Genomic DNA, 26,507 nt, shown 5'->3' with positions numbered 1-26,507 from the left:
TCTTATGAGTTCTTCATCAAGTGCTACATTCTCACTGATTCCAATTTTCCACGGGCTCTGAGTTATTCATCACGCAAAGACACCGATAACTGAACCGAGTCCGCACTACGATTCAACAACTCTTAGTAATCTTCTTTAAGTAAGAGTTTGTACCCGATCACGCCATTCCTAGCCTGTTTGGCTATATCGTTATCTTGATGATTTTAACTGTGCTACCTGGTCCTTATTCCCGAAGCACCACTTTCAACGATGAGCTAAGCTTACGTCGATTTTCCTCGTCATATCGTTTCACCTCGAACAACAAACTTGACCCCGAGTTTGTGTAGTATCTGTGGCTCCAATAATCTTTTGTTGCATCAGTCCTTTTGCTTGATGCAGTCGCTGATCAATTGCTTCTTCGTGGATCCCCTCGACAACAAAATGTCGTGATCATCATCAACCTTTTGACTCCTTCCAGGATATCAATGGAATTCTTGATGATAAGTGTCATCCTCGTTCCTTGGTAATTTGAGTTACCATCGACAACATCCTTACATTCCTTTCATCACAAACTTGATCATGTTATGGAGCTCCTTGCTAACCAGCTTATGTTATGTTCTACCTTGGAGTATTACCATCTTTTATGTCAAGGATATTGTGAGAATTTATCCACCTCTTGAGAATTCTTGATATAGTAATACTTCTCGCCATCTCCATTTGTTTTCTGATCCCCGTGTTGTTTCTAACCGGAAAACCGACAGTTGAACTATGATGTGCGACTTCAAAACTTCTAGCAACCCTATTGCTTTGAAGTTAATGGTCGATATTTCATTCTTAGACCATTGGTTATCGAATCACCGTTCCAACATTGATCATTCTACCTAAGCCCATATTTCGGGTGCACCTTTCAACCAATGTTCAATTGTGTATGTTTTCCTCGAGCATACCTCATTATATCATTTGATCTGACAAATGTTATCTCCTTGTTCACATAAGTGTGGAAATCCCTCTTTTTGGAAATCTCGAGGAATTGTCGCTGAGTCCATCAGCCACCCCCTCATCCTCTCCTTGGTTTAATGATGAACTCTTGTTTCAGAACTTGCTTTCATAGTTCATTTCCCGAGAATCTTACAATGTCATCCCATCAATTTGTGTTGCACCTTTCTTCTCAGACACCCTGAGTCTGAGGTATCCTGACACCAATCAGATCTGAACCTCGGTCAGATATGATGGTTGGAACATATTTCCAAGAGTTATACATTGGTCTTTATATGACCCGGTAGGGTGATGTCATGCCTAGCACAACTGGCCGGAGGACCTATTGTTATAGTTCTTCCTTTCAGCAAGGTTATCCATTCTTCCATGAGGAAATTGTAAGACTTATTCTATAAGTTGTTCCTGATGGATCCTTTTTGTTTCCAAAGTCTGATCTTCACCTGTTGACCATGTCAATGCTATCTCGAAGCATGTCTATGGCACTCCGATTTTCAACAGGAACATTTGAAGCCCAATGCTAAATGTTTCCTGCTCAATTATCCAAACACCGTTGTATGGGTAATGTCATGAAATTTCTCTCCCCTACCTAAAGAGTTTTCTACATTATATCCTGTCATGGATATCATGCTCAGCTTGTCCTTGGGAAGGATATACCCTTGAAATATGTGTTTAAACACATTTTCCTTTCCATTGTTCTGTTTAATCTAATGATCACCCTTTTCCTTTCCATTATTTTATTTAATCTTTCTTGTGATCTATATGATCTAAGCAGTAATAATTCACTGCTTATGTAAACACCTCGGTGTACTACTCTGTCAATAAGACCCTGTTACTATTGTTGATGACATTCCGGTAGCCACCGATGGACGAGAACCTTGCCTATTGGTCCGCCTCGTTCAACGAGCAGGAAAGTGGTTCTCTTCGTCCCTCGCCCTTGGTACCGACGATGTTGCTGACATATAACTGGCAGGCTACCCTCTGACATGCCTTGCTATCATGATCATGCAAGATGCCACCGCCCTTCCTACTTTAACCACATGGTGGGCCCATAACCCACAGTTCCACAGGATCGAAACCTGACTCTCCTATACACCCCCTGTTCCCAAGGTTGTTCCTCGCGCGTGGCCTCGTATGTAATTCACGGGCCACCTTCCTAGTGATCTATTTTCGTAACAGACGCAATACTTAATCTTGTTGCTCTGGACCCCTTTCGCACTTGGTTTCAGACATCGAACCATTACCTATCCATTTGAAACTTCTCATGGTACCTTCTTACTTTGCTCTCGATATCTTCTTAAGTTTCAATTCGAGAGATACTTATCCTTCTTCCCCCGAGTTAACCGTCTGATGCTCAATCCTGTTAGAATCCGTCCTTATAGAGTTTTCCCCTCTTAACCTTTCGTAAGTACGGTGGAGTTCCCGAAGAAAGGACGACAACTTTATCATGATGCATTGGAATAAAGAATTGAAGACATCAACGAAAGGGATTAACTTCTTCGAGAAGATCCATTAGAATATCGTAACCAGAACTTTCCCCCTTACTCCCCACTTAAATCTCGGGATGAGATTTCTTGTAGTGGAGGAGAATTGTGATGCCCGAATAATTAAGCTACAGTAACCCTCTACTAATGATGACACGTCACCTCGGTTATTGTTGATAATCTCGCATTAGTTCAAAACGATTCAAATTCAAATTTTAATTAAAGGCAAACAATAAAAAAAATCAAATATTAAAACTAAAATGTTTTGAGTGAGCCAAATAATGCATAGGTAATTATGGCGGAGAAACCACACTTTTCATAAAATGTTTAAATACTCTAAAATGCTTTAAACCGTAACAAAAACAATTATATAAATGCTTTTGGTATTTTATAAATTGCTAAACTATTTTAATTCGGGGTAAAACCTTTTACGACAGTGGGTTATTCTGGAACAATATTTTAGGGGCTATTGTTATATTTTCCTGAACTAAAATTAATGTGTAACTAAAAGAAAAACCGAAAAGAAAAGAACACAAAAATTATGAAAATAAGGAGAAAGAACCCCCTGGCCAACTGGGCCAAACCGCCTAGCCGGCCAGCAGGCCACTGAGCCAGCCCAGCCTCGGCCTATATGGCCCTCTCACCCTGAAACCCTAACCCCTCTCCTAGTCGCCCACTTTCCCCCACTCGCTCCACTCCCCCTCTGCCCCCTCCCCGATCCAGATCGGATCGGGGGCGTTCGTCGCCGCCGCTCGGAATCCCTGCCGAAGCCGTCCCGCCACCCACCGTCGTCGGTGCCGCCTTCCCTTCTCTGTCACACGTCCTCGACCTCCTCCTCAACCACGGTCCCCAAGCTCGACGTCGCGTCGCCCTCACCGTCGCCTGGAGGAACACCTCGCCGGCGCTACCTCGTCGGACGCCATCGCCGGCCTGCCTCCTCCTCCCCACCGGCCTGCTTCCTCTCCGTCGTCGTCCCCGTCGACCACCCGAGCCCCGCTGCCCCCGTCCCTACGAATCACAGTGAGGCCCAAGGCCTCTTCCTTCTCTGTCCCCGCCGTCACCGTGCGCCCGCGCCATCCCGTGCCCGTGCACGCGCTCACGTGGCCGCGCGCGCCCGTGCGTCGCATCCACCGCGCCTCCTCGCGCTAGCGCACGCGCCCTCGCGTCCGCCTCGCTGCCCGCGCCCGTCGCCGCCCTGGTCCCCTGCTACTGCGGCCCCCGCCTTCCCCGCATTGGCTCGGCCGGCCGGCCTCGCCCATGACGACGCCCCTGGCTGTGCCCAGTGCTCCCTGCCCGGCGCCCGTCCGCGCGGCCCCACTCCGGCGCCGCCTCCTGTTGTCGCCGCCTGCCGACCCGCCTCCCTTCACCGGCGGCATCCGCGGCCTGGCTTGCCTCGCCTGCTCGCCGTGGCTACGCTCCGGCGAGCCGCCCGCGGTGCCCCAACGGCCTCCGCTCGGGTCCGCCCCGTCGGACGCCAACGCTCGCCCACACCCGCTAACGCTGGCACCCGCTATGGCCCCTGGGGCCTATGACACATGGGCCCCGCCCAAAGAACGTTTAAAAAAAATGATTAAAAAATTAAATTAATAAAAATAAATAAATAAATAATAAAGATAATTAATTAAGATAATTGATTAACTTAATTAATCCTGTTAATACTAACTAATTAAGATTAATTGACCTAATAACTAATTAACCTAATTAACTACTGTTAATTACCTAACAGCCCCTGACAGGTGGGACCCACCTATCAGGTTGACCAGGTCAACGTTGACTGCTGACGTCAGGCTGATGCATTAATTAAATTTCGAATTAAATTAATTTATTAAATTCTAAAAATGATTTAAATCTTTTAAAATTGTTATAAAATAAACCGTAGCTCGGATGGAAAAACTTTGTACATGAAAGTTGCTCAGAACGACGAGACGAATCCGGATACGCAGCCCGTTCGTTCACCACACGTCCCTAGCATAGTGAACCTGCAACATTTCACCTCCGGTCATCTGTCTGGCACAGGTCCGGAACCGGGAAAACATTTCCGGTTGAATTTCCCCCTTCACCTATTTGTGTAGACATACGTTAGGTCACACCCGACACGTCCTATTACCACGTTATGCTTTGTGATGCTATGTTTGCTTTATATTTACTGTTTCTTCCCCCTCTTCTCTCCGGTAGACCCCGAGACCGATGCTGCCCCTGTGATCGACTACGTCGACAACGACCCCTCCTTGCCAGAGCAACCAGGCAAGCCCCCCCCCCCCTTGATCACCAGATATCGCCTATTCTTCTCTATACTGCTTGCATTAGAAGAGTGTAGCATGTTACTGCTTTCGGTTAATCCTATTCTGCTGCATAGCCTGTCATTGTTGCTAGAGTTGTTACCCTTACCTGCTATCCTACTGCTTAGAATAGGATGCTAGTTTTTCCATCAGTGGCCCTACATTCTTGTCCGTCTGCCATGCTACTACTGGGCCGTGATCACTGCGGGAGGTGATCACGGGTATATACTATATACTTTATATACATGACACATGTGGTGACTAAAGTCGGGTCGGCTCGTTGAGTACCCGCAAGTGATTCTGATGAGGGGGCTGAAAGGACAGGTGGCTCCATCCCGGTAGAGGTGGGCCTGGGTTCCTGACGGCCCCGACTGATACTTTGTGGCGGAGCGACAGGGCAGGTTGAGACCACCTAGGAGAGAGGTGGGCCTGGCCCTGGTCGGCGTTCGCGGATACTTAACACGCTTAACGAGATCTTGGTATTTGATCTGAGTCTGGCCATTTGGTCTATACGCACTAACCAACTACGCGGGAACAGTTATGGGCACTCGACGTCGTGGTATCAGCCGAAGCTCTTCTTGACGTCAGCGATGGAGCGGCGCGCGCCGGATTGGACTTGAACGCCTGCTAGGCTAGGTCTGCTTCCGGCCGCCCTCGCAACATGCAGGTGTGCAATGGGCGATGGGCCCAGACCCCTGCGCGCATAGGATTTAGACCGGCGTGCTGACCTCTCGGTTGAGCCTAGGTGGGGCTGCGACGTGTTGATCTTCCGAGGCCGGGCATGACCCAGAAAAGTGTGTCCGGCCAAATGGGATCGAGCGTGTTGGGTTATGTGGTGCACACCTGCAGGGAAGTTTATCTATTCGAATAGCCGTGTCCCTCGGTAAAAGGACGACCCGGAGTTGTACCTTCACCTTATGACAACTAGAACCGGATACTTAATAAAATACACCCTTCCAAGTGCCAGATACAACCTGGTGATCGCTCTCTAACAGGGCGACGAGGAGGGGATCGCCGGGTAGGATTATGCTATGCGATGCTACTTGGAGGACTTCAATCTACTCTCTTCTACATGCTGCAAGATGGAGATGGCCAGAAGCGTAGTCTTCGACAGGACTAGCTATCCCCCACTTATTCTGGCATTCTGCAGTTCAGTCCACCGATATGGCCCTTTACACATATACCCATGCATATGTAGTGTAGCTCCTTGCTTGCGAGTACTTTGGATGAGTACTCACGGTTGCTTTTCTCCCTCTTTTCCCCTTTCTGTACCTGGTTGTCGCAACCAGATGCTGGAGTCCAGGAGCTAGAGATCCCGAGGATGATTCTACATGGAGTTCGGCTTCGAGGAGTAGTTAGGAGGTCCCAGGCAGGAGGCCTTGCCTTTTCGATCGTTGCTACTTTTGCGCTAGCCTTCTTAAGGCAGACTTGTTTAACTTATGTCTGTACTCAGATATTGTTGCTTCCGCTGACTCGTCTATGATCGAGCACTTGTATTCGAGCCCTCGAGGCCCCTGGCTTGTATTATGATGCTTGTATGACTTATTTATGTTGTAGAGTTGTGTTGTGATATCTTCCCGTGAGTCCCTGATCTTGGTCGTACACATTTGCGTGCATGATTAGTGTACAGTCAAATCGGGGGCGTTACACAGGGTCTCCCCCTCCTTCTGGGGAATGATATGCAGATCACTGGCCTGGACATGAGCTTGGTGGCCTCCTGTGAAGGCGCCAACGAACTCATGGCACAGGTCTGACCAGGAAGAGATGGAGTCCGCCGGCAAGTGCATCAACCAAGACATTACATTGGGCTTGAGCGCCAGCGGGAAGTAGTTGGCAAGCACCTTGTCATCGCGAGCCCCAGCGGCCTTCATCGCGATGGTGTAGATGCTGAGGAACTCAGACGGATGGGTGTTGCTGGTGTACTTCTCGCCGACGTCGGGCTTGAACGTGCAGTGGGACGGCCACTGGAACTGCCTCAGCTCACGGGTAAAAGACGGGCAGCCCACCTCGTAAGGTAGGCCGCCGGACTCCGCCGTTGCCAGGTGGTCCGTAGCATGTCCCGCCCGCTTGTCCGACTGGTAGCGCGTTTCGCGCCGGCGCTCGACGGTGGTTCGAGCATCTTCGTGGGCTCGCTCCCGAAGAACCTGGCGCTGGTCGCGGAGGGTCCGTGGATCGGACGATGCTATGGAGATGTTATCACCAGCGTCATCGCGACGGGCCGACGCCCGCAGCGGCTGGCGAGGAGGAGGAGAGTGCACCGTGGCTGCAGCTCCCCCGGTCCTCCAAGCGCCAGCATGTGGTGGTTCGGTGGAGCACCGAGCCGAGGGCCCCGCTGGTAGCGGATCGTCTTTATTCGCGACGGCGACAAGGCTCCGGATGGTGGCCCTCCACTCATCGAGCTTCTCCGCAACAGGAGGGAAGTCGAGGAGCAGTTGCGCGCGCGCCAAGGCTTCCGCTGGCGTGGGTGGCGGCGACAGCTGAGTGGATCGTGGTACGCTTCGACTTCTAACCATTTTAGAAGGAGCTCCGTCACGACCCAGCGGCTACGTGCAATTTTCACCAGCGCTTCGCCGAGCGTGTTGAACTCCTTCGTCTTGCCGATGACGCACAGGGCTCTTCCCATGGCGGTGCCCAGGGTCACCAACGTGGTGACGCTGCTGGGCGCCCACACCATGGGAAGAACACGCGGTGGTCGGCGGTGTATGCGTCCTCGAGGTCGCCGCGCCGGCCGGAGTCGGCGCAACGACACCCCGGGAGGTCCCCGCGCCGCCTGCGGGGGCCCCAGCTCCGTCCTTGGGCCCGGTGGCGTGCAGCCGGTCGTCTGGTACAAAAATGTGCCCCTAGTTTTGTACACCGACAGTATCTGTCGTGGAATTGTCACGGCAGATGTCCTCGAGCTAGGACTTAGTCATGGAGCCATCGCAACTAGGAAGCTTGAAGGGGTTAAGCGGGACAAGGAACATGAGGGTTTATACTGGTTCGGCCCCTTACGGTGAAGGTAAAAGCCTACGTCCAGTTTGAGGCGGTATTGATCAGGGTTTCGATAACCAGGGAGCTAAACCGCTATGCCTAGCTCTCGATCAGATTGTTCCCGTCCTTAAACCGCTGCCGGGTCGTCCATTTATATAGGGAGGCTGACGCCCAGCAGCTCTCAGAGTCCCGGCCGGCTCATAAGAGTGTCCGGCTCGGACTCTCAACTATTCTTGCCTTACACTACAAGTTCTACCATAATAATGATTGCAACTACGGGCCTTAAGCCATATCCGGGTCTTAAGCCCATCTTTGGCCCACCGTCCTCAAGCTTGGCGCCGAGCTTCTGGCAATGACCATATGAGTAACCCGGCCCATCCTGGCGGGTGACTCTAAGGTCTATATCCTCAACATTAGGCCCCAGATTGATCTGAGCCGGCTCATGTCAATCTTCCATTCCTTCGACAGAAAACCTCCGGCTTACAATTGTGTGAAGGCCATAACCCGGCATGACGTCATCCTCTGGACTCCGGATAATCCGCCGTGATGTCATCCTCCAGATCCGCAACGGATCTTTACCTTTACTGTCATCCCGAAAATCAAGGCGTTTCGTGGGGAGATAACCACGTCGTGGTCTCCTTGATTCTCGCGCCCACTTATGAGCTCGCCTTATAAATAGGCCGGCCCGACGGGCCTTCAGCCACTTCTCTCTCCTTCGTCTTCTTCCTTGCGCCACTGCTCCCCTGCCCGAGCTCTGCTACTACCGCCGCCGCGGGTCTTCTCGTCGTCATCAACTCAGGCCGCTGCATCACCTTGATTTGACCAGAGAAACGCGACAACCTCCGCGACTCACCAGCCACCGTAAGTCCTGCCTGCCCTGTAGAACAGATCTGCCGTAGGGTTCATCCGTGTTCTTCGTGTTCTTCGCTGTCACCTACGAGCCCCGGTAGTTTTTATTGTTACTGCCCTTTTTGATCTTAGCCCTGTGTAGAACTACTGCGGTAGCTGTTTTAGCACCCATTTCTCATGCAAGTAGACCTCCTTTTACCCGATCATTTTGATCCAAACTATTTACCGCAATGTGTGAAACCTGTTTTCACCATACTTAGTAAAAAACTGCCCTCATTGAATCATGGCGGTTTACATTTCTGGCTTAAAGAAAACATGCGCCGTAGAGCCTTCCGACTTAAGGGAAGCCGCGCACCGTAAAACTTTCCAGCTCACTTATAACCAGGCTGTAGACAATTTGAATTACCCTTAAGCACACCAGCGGCTTAGATAACCCGATGTACTTAGACATATAACATTAGTCCCCTCCGTAAGCCGCCACCTAACACTGAATTACAACTTTCCTTCGGCTTATACTTAAACCGGACGTTTCCTTTTATCATAGGCTGCCGACTTTCACCATGCCTCCCAAGGCTCCTAAGGCCTCCATTACTTGCAATTGGATGAGGTCCAACGTCACCAATGAGACCCTAGCGGATTTTGTTAAGTCAGGCCACTTGCCCAAGAAGGACGTCATGTCCTACCGTGCCCCTGACCCATCAGAGGAGAGACCACAGCCAAAGGACAGAGAGGTGGTCATTTTTGCGGATCACATGAGCTGGGGCTTCGCACCGCCCGGCTCAAAGTTTTTCAGAGACGTTCTGAATTTCTTCGATCTGCGACCTCAGGACATAGGACCCAACTCAGTATCCAATATCTGCAACTTCCAAGTGTTCTGCGAGGTTTACCTTGGAGAAGAACTCAGACTGCTGCTCTTCAGAGAGCTTTTCTGTTTAAACCGCCAGAACAAGTGTGCCAACGGGCCAAGTTTGGAGCTAGGCGGCATCTCCATCCAGCGGCGTAGGGACTGCCTTTTCCCTTACGCAGAGCCGCCCAGCCACCCCAAGGACTGGAATCTGACGTGGTTTTACTGCCAAGATACATCACCGACTGATGAGAGTCCGTTGCCCGGCTTTCGCCCCTCGCGTCTGGAGCCGACTCACCCACTGTCAGACAAGCTGACTCCAGCAGAGCGCTAACCCCTGCTCCCTACCATCAACAAGATCAAGGCTCTCCTGGGCAATGGTCTGAACGGAATCGATCTGGTCCGGGTCTGGATCTCGTGGCGGGTGATCCCATTGAGCCGCCTCCCCGGCTTAATGTGTGAGTACACGGGCCGAAAGGATGACCCCCAGAGACACAGCCGCAACGATCTTCCTGAAGATATTGCCGAGGAGATGACCAAGGCTCTCCTAAACGAGAGCCTGGCAGATTGCGGGAGGACCGGGTTAGCCCCCTTCTGCAAGACCAACCCAGCCCCAGCGGTAAGCCACTGATTTAAACATTTTACCTTTATCTACAGATAACCTTCATCTGAATCTCTAAGAAATCACCATTGTATATTTTTAGGCTGATGACAAGTTCTGGCGGGTCAAATATGACCACGAAGCGGCCAAGAAGGCCAGAAAGGCGAAGAAAGCCGCCAAGAAAGCCGCTCCCCGCAAGAAGGGGAGTAGGCCAACTGCTTCGGAGCTGATGCAATTAAGCGACAGCTCCGAGTCAGAGGTAACCCCTGAACCTGTAAGCTCTTTGTTGTGTTTATTGTTTATTTCTTGTCCGCCTTACCAACACTTGTTCATCAACAGGATGACACCGGAGCCAGTAACCCGGTGGTTGAAGAGGTAATGTCACTTTCCTCCGACTCGGAGCCCTTGCCAAGGCTGAAAGTCCGAAGGGTAACCCGGAAAGTAAGCTTTTCACATCCTTTAGCTTATCAATATCCTCAATTTATTTTGAAGCGACAGGTTCATGAGAGCCGGCGTCACACCCGGACCAACAAGGACACCGACCTCTCCTCCGGGTTACCTGACGCATCGAGGAAGCGCCGAACTGAGGTTATTTCCCACTTGTACCCTTTTCATTCGTTGGCGGGTGTTATCCGTCAGCCACTCAATTCTTCTGACTCAAATTATCAGGAGACCTCCCCCTCTTCGGGCGACTCTATGCAGTCGAGTCTTCCGGCTTTCAAGACCGCGCCCGGGTAATGATACCCATCTCATGCTATACTTGTCTTTACTTACCCTTTTGTGCTTAACATTTCTGTCCTTTCAGTGCCCAAGCCAAACTCACCAAGAGGGCGAAGAAGGCCAAGCCAATCGAAGAGCCGGAGTTGCCTGAGCCGGAGGCAGCAGATCAAGAACCGCCAGCTGCCTCCGCTCCCGAAGCCTCCGCTCCAACCAACAAGGCAGCTGCCGAAGCTTCTGCTAACCCGGAGGCCTCCGGCTCGGCTCAACCAGCAAATGATCCGGACGTGGTAATCACCCGGACGGAATTTGTTGAGCCGGGGAGACCTACCGCACTGGCCAAGTGCTCCGCTAAGGGTGATTTGCTGCAGCCCCACCGGGTGAACCTGGACCTCTCCGACTACGCCAACCTGAGCATTGGAGAGCTCGTCTCTGGCTACATCAGCCAAGTGCACAAGAGCCGGGACGCAGAGGTTGCCATGGTGAACCAGATCCAGCAGAAATCTGAGGTATCATTCTGCTGTCCTCTTACTTACTGCATAGTTACCTTTACCATGCTAGCCCCCAAGTCGACGACTTATGATTGAATATGTTGTAGACTTAGGTTCCGGCTTACCCAATTGAACCGGCCATTTGTAGATAGAAACGTTCAATATGCATTAGCCCCCAAGTGCCAAGTGTCTTTGCTTGAAAAACGCTTGGGACTTGAAATTTATATAGTAACTGTTCATGTCATAACCCGAAAATTTATGCAGGCTGCTGGCAAGAAGCTAGAGGCTGACATGGCTGATCTCAAGAACTGGCTGAAGATGCAAGAGATGGAGACCCGGAAGGCAAATGCCAAATTTGTGTCCAGCATCGCCGCTCAAGAGAAGCTGAAGACAAAGTTTGATGCTGAGCGGAAGGCGTGGGCCGAAGAGAAGGCCGCATTGGTGAACCGGGCTGAACAGGCGGAGAAGGCTCTCTCCGAGAAGACCGCCGAGCTCTCCGGCCTAAAGCGCCAGGTGTCCCAGATGGTGGCCGCAATCTTCGGTAAGTCGCCTCACCGGCTTTCATCAAGTTTAGAATTTTTATATCTCATAATTCATCCTTGTCGGCGGCTTATCTGATTCTGTTAAACAGGTCCCAGAAGTGCCAACCTCAACCAGAGCGTGGTAACCAAGCTGAAGGCCGTGTATACCCTGGTGGAGCAGCTCTACACCGGGTCATAGCGTGCCTTGGCTGTGGTGGCCCTATCCAACGAGGTGCCGACTCACCTGGCAGAAGTCCTTCGCCGGCTCGCCGTTCTGCCTCAACGGATCCAAGAGCTGCGACGGGCCTCTGCAAGAGCCGGAGCGATCGCCGCGCTGAGCCGGGCCAAGGTGTTCCTGCCGGAGTTAGACCCGGCGGACATCACCCTTGGCTATCCAAGCCTGAAGGAAGACGGCTCCGCTTTCGATCAGAAGGACTTCGCAGCTTGCGTGAAGGCCGTACGCCCGGTGGCCACTCTGATTGGCAATGATACAGATCTGACTAAGTATCAGCCGGGCTACGATACAGAAAATCAGAGGATCCCTATTCCGCTCTATGAAGCCCTCAACTTGATCCCGCCGGCTCGTCAGCACACCTTCGCCCCGGAGATTGACCCGGCCGGGTTAATTCACGAGGAAGCCCAATTCGAAGCTCTCAGCGGCATCGACTGGAAGTCATCAACTTTCCAGGTCTTGGGATCAGCCGGAGGAGAAGATAGGAACGAGCCGGAGACTTCAACTCAACAAGCGTCGTAACTCGGCTGGCGGCTTAGCAAACAATGCCTCATCCTTTTGGACTCAATGAGTCTTGTAATAGAGTAGGACCAATACTTTATCTTTGTCGTGCCATCGTGCACGCCTTGAATGCTGAAGTCTGTTGGAATTGTCTCCTTTATGTTTCTCCGGGTCATAATTAATCATTTGTTTTCCTTACTCTCAAAATAGTTGCATGTAACTATCCTGCAGAGAAAGACAAATCACAAGCCTCGAGGTGGCTTACCGCCCTGAGAATCATAGGTTTTAGATAACCCGGAATATGAATCAAAAAAGGACTGGTCTTCAATAATATCCTAAATACAACCGTAATAACATACTTAGCGGCCTGCAAGCATACTTCTGGCTTAGATAACCCGGGTAGGAAGGTTGGTACCGCAATTCCGGTTTACCTGTCTTAATAACACCCATTGTGTTCAGCTAATACTGTAAACCAAAGTTAAGCCGGCAAAGTGAGACCCGGCCGTACACACTTGGAAATAAAACAGACGAAACTTGCTATAAAGCAGAGGAACTTAGGGGCTTCCGGTTCGAATACGACCAGAGACCCGGCCCAAAGGGGTTATGCTAGGATTCGAATACGATCATATAGCCCCCAGTGGGTGTGGCGATGCCAATCAAGAGGGTATCGACAGCTATGTTCTCTTTGGTTCGAATACGACCCATGTTTGAACAGGAAGCCCCCAAATGACTTTAAGAATTGTTTAACGACGCTGATTCGAATACGATCCACATCGGTTCTCAAAGGGGTTAAACTAAGATTCAAATATGATCAAAGAAAACTCCTCAATGAGCTCGGCACCTTGCCAATCAAATGGGTATTGACAGCTATGTTCTCTTTGGTTCGAATACGACCCATGTTTGAACAAGAAGCCCCCAAGTGACCTTATTGCTTACAGCTAGATTCGAACACGATCATAAGCTGGATCCTCCTTCAAGTTATCATGTAATCTTGTAATGAAAAACAACACGTACATATTTGGAGGAGGAAAAAGGACAGAGGTCCTGCTTTATTGCTTATCATAATATATACATGGCTGAGAGAAATATGTACATTATGAGAGCCGGTGGCTCAAGTGTAGTAAGGCCGAAGCTGAGCTATGTTCCACGGCCGACGGGTCTCTTCCTCCGACTTACGTGAATCTTTGCGCTCCCGAATGTCAATGAGGTAGTATGACCCGTTGTGCAAGTTCTTGCTGACCACAAAGGGCCCTTCCCAAGGCGGGGACAGCTTGTGTGTATCTGTTTGATCCTGGATGAGCCGGAGCACGAGATCGCCTTCCTGGAAGACCCGGGATTTAACCCGGCGGCTATGATAACGGCGCAGGTCTTGTTGGTAAATTGCCGAACGGGCTGCTGCCACATCATGCTGTTCGTCCAACAAGTCAAGAGCATCTTGGCGCGCCTGTTCATTATCTGTCTCAACATAAGCCGCCACTCGAGGTGAGTCATGACGGATGTCACTGGGGAGGACTGCTTCTGCCCCATAAACCATGAAGAAAGGCGTAAAACCTGTAGACCTGTTAGGAGTAGTGTTGATGCTCCATAACACGAAGGGCGACTCCTCCACCCAACAACCCGGCGTCCGTTGCAAAGGGACCAAAAGCTGGGGCTTGATGCCCTTCAGAATCTCCTGATTAGCTCTCTCAGCTTGACCATTGGATTAAGGATGAGCCACTGAGGAAACATCAAGTCGGATATGCTCTCGTTGACAAAACTCTTCCATGGCGCCTTTGGAGAGATTGGTGCCATTGTCAGTGATAATGCTGTGCGGAAAACCAAAGCGAAAGGTCACCTTTTTCATAAACTGAACCGCCGTAGCTGCATCGCACTTGCTAACTGGCTCCGCTTCAACCCACTTGGTAAACTTGTCAAGTGCCACCAAAAGGTGGGTCTTCTTATCCTTGGACCTTTTGAAAGGCCCAACCATATCAAGCCCCCAGACCGCAAAGGGCCAAGTAATTGGGATCATCCTCAGCTCTTGAGCCGGTACATGAGCCCGTCGCGAGAACCTTTGGCAACCGTCACACTTACTGACCAAGTCCTCTGCATCAGCATGAGCCGTCAACCAATAAAAACCATGACGAAAAGCCTTGGCCACAAGAGACTTTGAGCCGGCGTGATGGCCGCAATCCCCTTCATGGATCTCACGCAAGATCTCTTGACCTTCCTCAGGGGAAACACAACGCTGAAACGCTCCCGTAACACTGCGGTGGTGCAACTCACCATTGATAACGATCATTGACTTAGCCCGCCGGGTTATTTGCCTGGCCAAAGTTTCATCCTCAGGTAACTCGCCCCGGGTCATGTAAGCCAGATAGGGCATTGTCCAGTCTGGTATGATATGGAGAGCCGCCACCAGTCGTGCCTCCGGGTCGGGGACAGCCAGGTTTTCCTCTGTAGGCAGCTTAACAGAAGGATTATACAAGACATCCAGGAAAGTATTAGGCGGCACCGGCTTTCGCTGAGAGCCTAGCTGGCTTAAAGCATCAGCCGCCTCGTTCTTCCTGCGATCAATGTGCTCTACTTGGTAGCCCTGAAAGTGCCCAGCAATGGCATCAACTTCGCGGCGATAAGCCGCCATGAGAGGGTCCTTAGAGTCCCACTTGCCTGATACTTGTTGAGCCACCAAGTCTGAGTCACCGAAACACCTTACCCGGCTCAAGCTCATCTCCTTAGCCATCCGAAGACCGTGGAGCAAGGCCTCGTACTCAGCCGCATTGTTAGTGCAAGGAAACATCAATTGTAGCACATAATGGAACTTGTCACCTTTAGGGGAAGCCAATACAACTCCAGCCCCCGAGCCCTCCAACTGCCTGGACCCATCGAAGTGAATAGTCCAATATGTGTTATCCGGCTTTTGCTCGGGCACTTGTGACTCTGTCCAATCATTGATGAAATCCACCAAGGCCTGAGATTTAACAGCAGTGCGTGGCACATATTTGAGACCATGAGGTCCGAGCTCAATAGCCCACTTAGCCACTCTCCCTGTGGCCTCTCTGTTTTGAATGATATCACCAAGAGGGGCAGAACTGACCACGGTTATGGGATGGCCCTGGAAATAATGCTTAAGCTTCCGGCTTGCCATGAACACACCATAAATAAGCTTCTGCCAATGTGGATACCGCTGTTTGGACTCGATAAGCACTTCGCTGACATAATAAACTGGCTGCTGAACCGGATGCTCCTTACCCTCTTCCTTGCGTTCCACCACCACAGCCACACTGACGGCTCGTGTGTTCACCGCCACGTACAGTAATAAGGGCTCCTTATCAACCGAAGCAGCAAGCACTGGGGGCTCTGCCAGCTGCTTCTTCAAATCCTCAAAAGCGATATTAGCTGCATCATTCCAGACAAAGTTATCAGTTTTCTTCATCAACTGATATAATGGCATGGCCTTCTCACCCAAACGGCTTATAAACCGGCTTAAAGCAGCGATGCGACCCGCCAAGCGCTGAACATCATTTATACACGCCGGCTTAGCTAGGGAGGTGATGGCTTTGATCTTCTCCGGGTTAGCTTCAATGCCTCTGTCAGAAACCAAGAAACCCAAAAGTTTGCCTGCAGGAACACCAAAAACACACTTGGCCGGGTTAAGCATCATCTTGTAGACCCGGAGATTATCAAAGGTTTCCCTTAAATCATCTATCAGGGTTTCCTCTTTTATGGACTTAACCACAATATCGTCCACATAAGTGTGAACATTGCGCCCAATCTGTTTATGAAGACAGTTCTGTACACAACGCTGGTAAGTCGCCTGTGCACACTTGAGTCCAAAGGGCATAGACACATAGCAGAAGGCTCCAAAGGGAGTGATGAACGCCGTCTTCTCCTGGTCCTTAACTGCCATCTTAATCTGATGATATCCGGAATAAGCATCCAAGAAACTTAAGCGCGCACAACCTGCCGTAGCATCAATAATTTGATCAATACGGGGGAGGGCAAAAGGATCAGCCGGACACGCCTTGTTTAAGTCCGTATAATCCACACACATCCGCCAAGTGCCGTTCTTCTTGAGCACGAGCACCGGGTTAGCCAACCACTCTGGGTGAAAGACTTCAACAATAAACCCGGCCGCCAAGAGCCGGGCCACCTCTTCACCAATAGCTTTCCGCCTCTCCTCATTGAACCGCCGAAGGAACTGCCTGACCGGCTTAAATTTCGGATCGACATTGAGAGTGTGCTCAGCGAGTTCTCTAGGTACACCTGGCATGTCAGAAGGTTTCCATGCGAAGATGTCCCTATTCTCACGGATGAACTCGATGAGCGTGCTTTCCTATTTTGGATCCAAGTTGGCACTGATGCTAAACTGCTGAGATGAATCTCCTGGAATGAAATCAACAAGTTTAGTCTCATCAGCCGACTTAAATTTCATTGCCGGCTCATGCTCCGTAGTCGGCTTTTTCAGAGAGGTCATATCTGTTGGGTCAACGTTGTCTTTGTAAAACTTCAACTCCTCTGTTGCACAAACAGATTCTGCATAAGCTGCATCGCCTTCCTCGCATTCCAAGGCCACCTTCCGGCTGCCGTGAACCGTAATGGTCCCATTATGACCCGGTATCTTGAGCTGTAAGTAAACATAACACGGCCGTGCCATGAACTTGGCGTAAGCCGGCCGCCCAAATATAGCATGGTACGGACTTCTTATCTTGACCACCTCAAAGGTCAATTTTTCCACCCTGTAGTTGTTCTCATCTCCAAAGGCCACTTCCAACTCGATCTTGCCGACTGGATAAGCCGACTTACCAGGTACCACACCATGGAAGATAGTGTTTGACTGGCTGAGGTTCTTATCAACCAACCCCATACGGCGAAAAGTCTCATAATAGAGGATGTTGATGCTGCTGCCTCCGTCCATGAGCACCTTAGTGAACTTATATCCCCCCACTTGAGGAGCCACCACTAAGGCCAAGTGGCCCAAGTTATCCACCCGGGGAGGGTGATCCTCCCTACTCCACACTATAGGCTGCTCAGACCACCGCAAGTAGCGTGGAACCGCCGGCTCAACAGCATTCACAGCCCTCTTATGAAGCTTCTGATCTCGCTTACACAGACTAGTGGTAAACACATGATACTGTCCACCGCTAAGCTGCTTTGGATTGGTCTGATAACCCCCTGCTGCTGTTGATGACCCTGGCCAGACTGCTGGTTAAAGCCCCCTTGACCGTTCTGAGGGTTAGAATTTGAGCCGCCGCCCGGGCCATGAAAACCGCCGGCGCCTGAGCCACCGCCCGGGCCGTGAAAACCGCCGGCGCCTGAGCCACCGCCCGGGCCATTGTTGCCGTTAAAGGCGTTGGAATTCTTAAAGGCCTTCATGATTGCACAATCATTCCATAGATGAGTCGCTGGCTTCTCTCTAGAGCCATGCCTTGGACAGGGCTCATTCAACAGCTGCTCCAGCGTCGGACCTGACCCGCCGCCTCGGGGAGGGGGCCTCCCCTTACGTCGCTGGTTATTCCCTTGTGAGCTGGCGTTGGCCACAAACTCTAGGCTGCCGTCGGCCTTGCGCTTGCCTCCTCCTTGGTTCCCCGGGTTATGCTGAGGACCCTTGCCATTTCCGTTCTTCTTTCCCTTCCCTGTCCTTTCATCATCTAAAGCGGGGTCCTTGGTACCATCAGAATCGGCGTACTTGACAAGAGCCGCCATCAGTGTACCCATATAATTGCAGTCGCGCTTAAGCCGCCCGAGTTTCATCTTTAGGGGCACAAAACGACAATTCTGCTCCAACATTAAGACTGCAGAGCCGGCGTCCATCTTATCCGAGGAATGTATTATCTCCTTAACCCGGCGAACCCAATGTGTCGTAGACTCACCCTCCTGCTGCTTGCAGTTAGTCAAATCCACAATTGACATAGATTGCCTACAGGTATCCTTGAAGTTTTGGATGAACCGAGCTTTCAGCTCAGCCCAAGACCCAATGGAATTCGGTGGTAGCCCTTTCAACCAAGTGCGGGCAGTCCCATCTAACATCATGGTGAAATACTTAGCCATGGCCGCCTCACTGACCTCCAGCAGCTCCATAGCCATCTCATAACTCTCGATCCAGGCTGCGGGTTGTAAGTCTGCTATGTAATTAGGCACCTTCCTAGGGCCTTTGAAGTCCTTGGGTAGACGCTCATTGCGGATAGCTGGCACTAAACAAGGGACACCCCCAGTCCTGGTAGGGATACCCACGTCGACGGAAGTCGTCGGATAAGCCCAGGGGGTCTAGTAAGCCGTCAACTGAGGCACCTGCTCCGCCTCTTGCCGCGCTCTGTCCTGGTCTGCTGCATGAAAGGCTCCGTTATGAACCGGGCCATGGCCAGGGGGCGGGTCATGTCGTTGGACGTTACTTGAGCCGGTCGTTGAGACCATGTGTCTGCTGTAACTCGGGCTCCGGCCTGGCCGAGGGGTCGAGTGGATCCTATCCCGGCTGTAGGAGTACGCCTCTTGCTGCGCCAGTGCTGTCTGAAGGAGTTCCCTGACCCGGCGGGTTTCAATAGCCGTCGGAGAGTCGCCGTCGACTGGGAGAGCCGCCAACCGTGCTGCCGCGGCGACCATGTTCTCCAGCGGGTTATTATAATGACCCGGGGGTATTGGCACGTACTGAGGCGGGGCAGGGGGCACCTGGGGAGGCCCCATCAGCATTGGCTGAATAGGGGTTCCAGACCCGGGCACTATGACCCCTGGCGGGTTACTAGACCCTGCACCTGGCGTGTTGAAGAGGTTGCGTGGATCGTAAACCGGACGGAGTCGAGATTGGGTCTTTTGATGCCTCCTTCTCATGACCTCATTGGACGCGTTCTGATCCATCGTGAGTCGGAAGGACTGCGCCTGGATCAACTGAGTTTGGGTATCGAGAGCCGCCCTCTCCGCAGCCATCCTGATCCCTTCCGCTGCAAGATCCTCCTTAGCTTTCATTAGATCCAATTTTAACTGTGCCACCTCCGCATCATGCTGAGCTTGATCCGCCGGGTCAACCGTGGCGGTTAACAGGGCCGTCATCTTGTCCGTGAGATCCATCAGCACCTGAGCCAGAGAAGGCACCGGGTTTCCCGCTCCAGCAGCGGGGTTCTGAACAGGCTGCGCACCGGCCATAAAGATTCCAACCCGGCTTGGCGGCTCAAATAGGTCCGGAATACTGTCACCATCGGAACAACCCATGAGCCTGCCATCTTGAAGTTGATACAACGAGTTTGACTCATCGGTGGCCGACTCACCGTCAGAGCCGGCGGCCGTCTCATCACCAGATCCAGATCGATCAGAGAGTCCTCCATGGATACACCCCACAAAAGCATGCCTTAAGGCAGGCTGGGCCCAGGCGGGTCATGCACGCTGAGCCGTCTCGATGAGATCGGCGCAGAGATCCGGCTCAGGGCCCGGCTCACCAATCTTGCCAATGAAAACATGAATTCCACCGAAGGGGACCCGGTACCCGTACTCAATTGAGCCGGCGTCGGGGCCCCAGTTTGCATCGTCGATATAGAGCTTGCCGTGACGACTCTTGGTCATCCGGCCCACAGCGTATCCCTTGAGCCCTTCGAAGCTGCCCTTCAAGAACTCAAATCCACCGTGCGCTGGCCCCACGGTGGGCGCCAACTGTCGTGGAATTGTCACGGCAGATGTCCTCGAGCTAGGACTTAGTCGTGGAGCCATCGCAACTAGGAAGCTTGAAGGGGTTAAGCGGGACAAGGAACACGAGGGTTTATACTGGTTCGGCCCCTTACGGTGAAGGTAAAAGCCTACGTCCAGTTTGAGGTGGTATTGATCAGGGTTTTGATAACCAGGGAGCTAAACCGCTATGCCCGGCTCTCGATCAGATTGTTCCCGTCCTTAAACCGCTGCCGGGTCGTCCATTTATATAGGGAGGCTGATGCCCAGCAGCTCTCAGAGTCCCGGCCGGCTCATAAGAGTGTTCGGCTCGGACTCTCAACTATTCTTGCCTTACACTACAAGCTCTACCATAATAATGATTGCAACTACGGGCCTTAAGCCATATCCGGGTCTTAAGCCCATCTTTGGCCCACCGTCCTCAAGCTTGGCGCCGGGCTTCTGGCAATGACCATATGAGTAACCCGGCCCCTCCTGGCGGGTGACTCTAAGGTCTATATCGTCAACAGTATCGAAACAGGGTTGTGTTGTTGTTGTTCCTACTTCTCTTCTACATATATCTAGACATCATCAGAACATTAATGTAACACTCTTCCTTGTTGCTATGTAGCCTAGGATTGCATATTTAGACATTAAGTACAGAAGTACAGTGCATGTTGCTATGCAGCCTCAGATATATTACATATGGCCCTAGTTAACCTAAAGATAAATGGGTTGCAGATATATTCAGTTAAAAGTCTGATTCACTGATTAGTCCCTTATCAGCCCCCGACTTATATGGTACCAGCTACCTATATCGTAAACAGTGAGCATATGTAAGCCATGGGATGAAACTAACCTCGATGGAAAACAACAGTCGTTCCCAAAATTGTCCTGTGTAGGTACATCGAGAAGCATGTTAAGCACAACAGGCTAAACATCAACCAAAATTATCCATGGCAGACAAAAAAATCTCCAAAAGATAGCTTCAGTGTGCAGGTTTAAGAACGCTAGTAAAGCAAAACAAGTGGAAAGGTGTGTTAACTGCAACAGGCCTAACATTTAACAACAAGCGAACATAGTCATTCAAACTGGTATTGTGCCGGTCTAAGTACACTGGTTATTGTTAAATAAAAATGGAACGACGTGTTAACTACAAGATGCAGCAACCAAATGTAGTCATTCATAGTGGTATTGTTCAAACTGGTACTGATGAAATTGAACTGCACAGTTCATACTTGCACATATAGAACATCACGTTGTGAATAACTGGAATAAACAAGGCATACTATGAACAACCAAAGATAGCATTTGAAACTAGACATATGCTAACTACAAACAACCGAACAATCAAAAAACTTTAAAAAGGCATATGCTAGCTATAACAGTCTTAATAGCAAGCACATATATGCATTCCTATCGGTATGTTTCAAACTGGATTGATGAAATGTACCGCACAATAATAATTGCACATATAGAGCATCACATTGTGAACAACTGAAATAAACAAGGCATACTGCAAATAACCAGATATAGCAATTAAAACTGGACATATTCTCACTACACTACAAAAGGGACTCGACAAAACAAATCATGGGTTCCCCCCTGTGAAGAGGCACGGCAAAATGAATCATGGGTTTCCTCACTTGTCACAGATGGGCTCATTCCCGTCGGAAGAGCACGGACCCCGGATGCTCTCCATGTTGTCGCAGATGGGCTCCTTCCCCTTGGAAGAGCACGACTATAGGGTGCCCTCCCTGATGTCGCAGATGGCCGCTTTCCCCTTGGAAGAGCAGATGGGCTCTTTCCCCTTGGAAGAGCCGGAGAGGGTGCCCTCCTCGTGGTCGCCGTCGATGAGGTCTGACTTGGAAGCTGTGGATCCCAAGCCAGCGTCGTAGAACGTGTCTTTCAAAAATGACAAAAGGGGCAAGATGGCGATGTAGGATGGAAAATTTTGATGATGGTGCATCGCACATGGTCCGGAGATAACAACCGTGTGTTATGAAACAGAAAAACCCTCGAGGTGGGCATATATTTTCGAGCGATGCAGGCGGGATTGGGAACAAGAAACATCACACACGGTCGAAACACAATAACCATGTGTTATCAAACAGAAAAAAGCTGCAGACGGGTAGATATTTTTGAGGGGGAAGCCTCGTGGAGCCCAAAGCAGACGGTTAGTTTGAGTAAACCGTGTCTGTTGCGTCATCTGACTTGTCTAATTTTCATAAATTTGGCGAAAAATGACGCGGGAGAGGGTCAGAACACGGACACACTTGCATGTGGACCAAATTTATGTATGAAAAGGGTGGTTTGATTTTCAAATACCAAATGCAGCTTCGATGTGGCACCTATCTCGCATAGTGCACGGTATTGCTTGCCACCACCCCCCCTCGTGTCGGCATGAAGGGAATCCTAAGCTGAATGCATGCCCCCTCCCCCCAACCAAGGTTCACCTAGCAAAGTGCGAAGTAGCTAGCAGCTCCCTCCCTCGTGTCGGCACGAAGGGAATCCTAAGCTATGAATGCATGCCCCCCAACCGAGGTTCACCTAGAAAAGTGCGAAGTACCTAGCAGCCGCCCCTCGTGTCGGCACGAAGGGAATCCTAAGCTATGAATGCATGCCCCCCCCAACCGAGGTTCACCTAGCAAAGTGCGAAGTAGCACCCCCCACACACACACTTTCAGTCAGTGAGCCTGAGAGGCATATCTCACCAAGATGGATCATAAAACAGACCAAGAATAATCCACCTTGGTCGTACAACCTCTCTCTTGTTGTTGGTCAAAGTGATGGCCGTCCATGCGACCCCGGAGATGGGCTATCTCACCAATAATCACGCAAGTAGCTAGTCCCCGAAGACAACCACTGCATGCGTGTGTCCGAAACATATGTATGGAGAGGTGTGTTTTTGAGTACACAATGGAACAACTTTGATGTGGCACCATGATTTCGAACTAGAAATCCCCACACTGAGTGAGGGTTAGGTTGACGATGCATATGTATGTTACACCACACTTCAAGCCAACGACGGGGATTCATGCATGCATGCGTGCATAGTACATGCGCTCAAACTTAATTAGGTCTGAATCTCACCATGACCTATACTACGATAACATGAACCAAATGAAGAATCCACCATGGTAACCTATCTTGTTGTCGGTCAAGGTGATCATGGATGTCCACGCGGGCTCACAAATATATAGGCTTGTCACCGATAACCATGCGAGGGAGTGTACAGTTCGAAGGCAACCACTACATGCATATGTATGGAGATGATGCGTGCATGCATGTTTGAATACCATTTCACAATATTGATGTGGCGCATGCGTCGAAAATCTTACACTCCCACACAGAGCGAGATCGGTTCATGACGTGTCATTGTACTAGCCACTTTGACTCGATTGGAGGGGTTCATGCATACACATGCATGTGTGTGTGCAAAAACTATATCATGCATGTCATCCCAGAGTATGACCTATATATATACCATATTACAAGCAAAAAAACAATCCCCTCCTAAGTTAGATTAACCTCTCTCGTTGTTAGGCAAAAAGTAGTGATGGACCAAGCGGGCCCACAGATGGAAAGCATTGATATCGCTGATAAACGCTTAAGTGGGTGCGAGAGGAGAACTACCATCGCTTTGCATGTGGGCCAAACTTATATATGTTGAATACCCAAAATGCACAACTTTGATGTGCCACATGCGTCAAAAACCATGAATCATGCACCCACACAGAGCGAGGTTCATGAAGCATACTACATATGATGGTCCCCTTCCCCCCTCTTCGACGCATACTATATGCTCCTACCATAATATGTACAACCCAAAAGAATCCTCATCGATGGTGAAATTAATGAACCTCTCTCGATGTAGGTCAAAGTGATGCATGCATGCATCGACGATGGCCTCGTGGGCCCACAGATGGAAGCGTCACACGTGAGTGTCCTAGCTAGGATAACCACCGCGTGCATGCATGTGGCCCAAAGAGGTGTTGTGTGATGTTTGAATAGCCAATTTCACAATTTTGATGTGGCACGTGCCTCGGAAACCGAAATTTCCCGACACTGAGTGAGGTGTACTTGTTCATGGACGCGTACGTATAGTATATATGCTAGTCCCCTCCCACCTCTTCGACGCATACTATATACCATCATAACACAAACAAAAATGATTATACCTTGCTGGTCAAATTAACCTCACCGTCGGCTGTTCATCAAAGTGAGGGACGATGACCTCGCGGGCCCACAGAAAGCGTCACACGCGAGTATCGAGTGTCGTGCAGGACAACCATCGACTCCATGTGGCCAAAACATGTATGTATGAAAGGGCTGTGTAATGTTTCAAATAATGAATTCACGACTCTGATGTGGCACCGGCCTGCCTAACAAAACAGCCAACCCGCACGATGGCTCACAACTCGTAGTGTACTGCGAGCCACACACCACCCCCAGACGCACACACCCACACACACCGCGAATCCACCGCAACTACGATGCATGTTAAATTAATTATCCCGCGGTGAACATATGTTACCAGAGGAGGGACGTTTTAATTTCGAAAAAAACAGAGATCATTAAGACATTTTAGTACATTAATTGATTGATTTTCTATGGGTATAATGTGCAAAAATCAAATTTGAGCTACATGCATACGTGACAGTGCACCTAAATGGATTGCAAAAACACATGTGTCTCACTGGGTGCATGTTTACTCCCCCTGCAAAAAATTTCAAACATTGAGAATCTTCATTTTTAAATTCTAGTACATCAAAAACTTATTGAAGTTCATGAAACTTATCGTGTTGTCATATGAAAACCAATACAAAGTGGCATTGTACTTTTTTCGGCAAATTTGAGACCAGTTTTGATGTAATCTTTATCTAATTACAAACGGGTGATTATTAATAATTGGGAACCAATATCCCAAACGGATTATTTATTCGAACCGTGAGCATTAGACCAACAATGGATACGTGCCATGCTTTGGTTAAGCAATAAAGCGGCAACATTAATCATCCAAATAGAAAAACAATATACGTGCCGCCGCGTGACCGGTGTGTCGTGCGAGCAGGCGTGAGTTGACGGGACACATGTGAGCAGTCCGCCGCACAGGCAGACCGGGAGGCGTGCGTGCAGGTGTGTGACTGGACGGAGGCATGCTCAATGCGTAGTGTCATCGGAGGTAGCTGTGTGAAACTTTGGTAGGCATGCCAGCAGTCCAGCGCGCAGGCTCATGATGTCTACTATGCAACTTTATTCTTGTAGACACGTGTTGGGCCTCCAAGCATAGAGTTTTGTAGGATAGTAGCAATTATCCCTCAAGTGGATGACCTATGGTTTATCAATCCGTGAGAGGTGTAGGATGAAGATGGTCTCTCTCAAACGACCCTGCAACCAAATACAAGAAATCTCTTGTGTCCCCAACACACCCAATACAATGGCAAATTGTATAGGTGCACTAGTTCGGCGAAAAGATGGTGATATAAGTGCAATATGGATAGTAGATATTGGTTTTTGTAATATGAAATTATAAGAACAGCAAGGTAACTAATAGTAAACAGGCACAAAAATGGTGTTGCAATACTTAAAAATGAGGCCTAGGGTCCGTACTTTCGCTAGTGCAATCTCTCAGCAATGCTAACATAGTTGGATCATATGATTATCCCTCAAAGTATAGCAAAGAATCACTCTTGAGTTCCTATTAGCGGAGAACAAAAGGTACGAATTGTTTGTACGGTGCGAAGCCACCTCAAAGCTATTCTTTCCGATCGATCTATTCAAGAGTTCGTACTAAAATAACACAAAGCTATTGTTTCCGTTTGATCTATCCTAGAGTTCGTACTAGAATAACACCAAAGCATATTCATATTCATAATACTCAATCCACACAAAGAACTATAAAGAGACCGTGAAGTTTCCGTCGGAGAAAAACGTGCACCAACCCCTTTGCATAGATTACCCCAATATCACCGCGGGAGTCCACGAGTTGAATGCCATAACATATATCAAGTGAATCAATAAGATACCCCAATTGTCACCTCAAGTATTCATACCGCAAGACATATATCATGTGTTCTCATCTCTGAATATTCAATCCAACAAGACAAAACTTCAAAGGGTAAAGATTCAATTCATCACAACGAGAGTATAGAGGGAGAAACATCATATGATCCGACTATATTAACAAAGCCCATGATATAGATCACGAGAGAGAGAGATTAAACACATAGCTACTGGTACAAACCCTCAGCCCCGAGGGTGGACTACTCCCTCCTCATCGTGGTGGCCGCCGGGATGATGAAGATGGCCACCGGAGATGATTCCCCCCCTCCGGCAGGGTGCCGGAACGGGTCTACATTGGTTTTCGGTGGCTACGGAGCCCTGTGGCGGTGGAACTTCCGATCGAGGTTAACCCCAAGGGGTTTCGGAATATTT

The sequence above is a fragment of the Triticum aestivum genome, chromosome 6D (genome assembly GCF_018294505.1).
Source record: "Triticum aestivum cultivar Chinese Spring chromosome 6D, IWGSC CS RefSeq v2.1, whole genome shotgun sequence".
In the NCBI taxonomy this organism is placed as follows: domain Eukaryota; kingdom Viridiplantae; phylum Streptophyta; class Magnoliopsida; order Poales; family Poaceae; genus Triticum; species Triticum aestivum.
Note: the sequence above shows the minus strand (reverse complement) of the source record.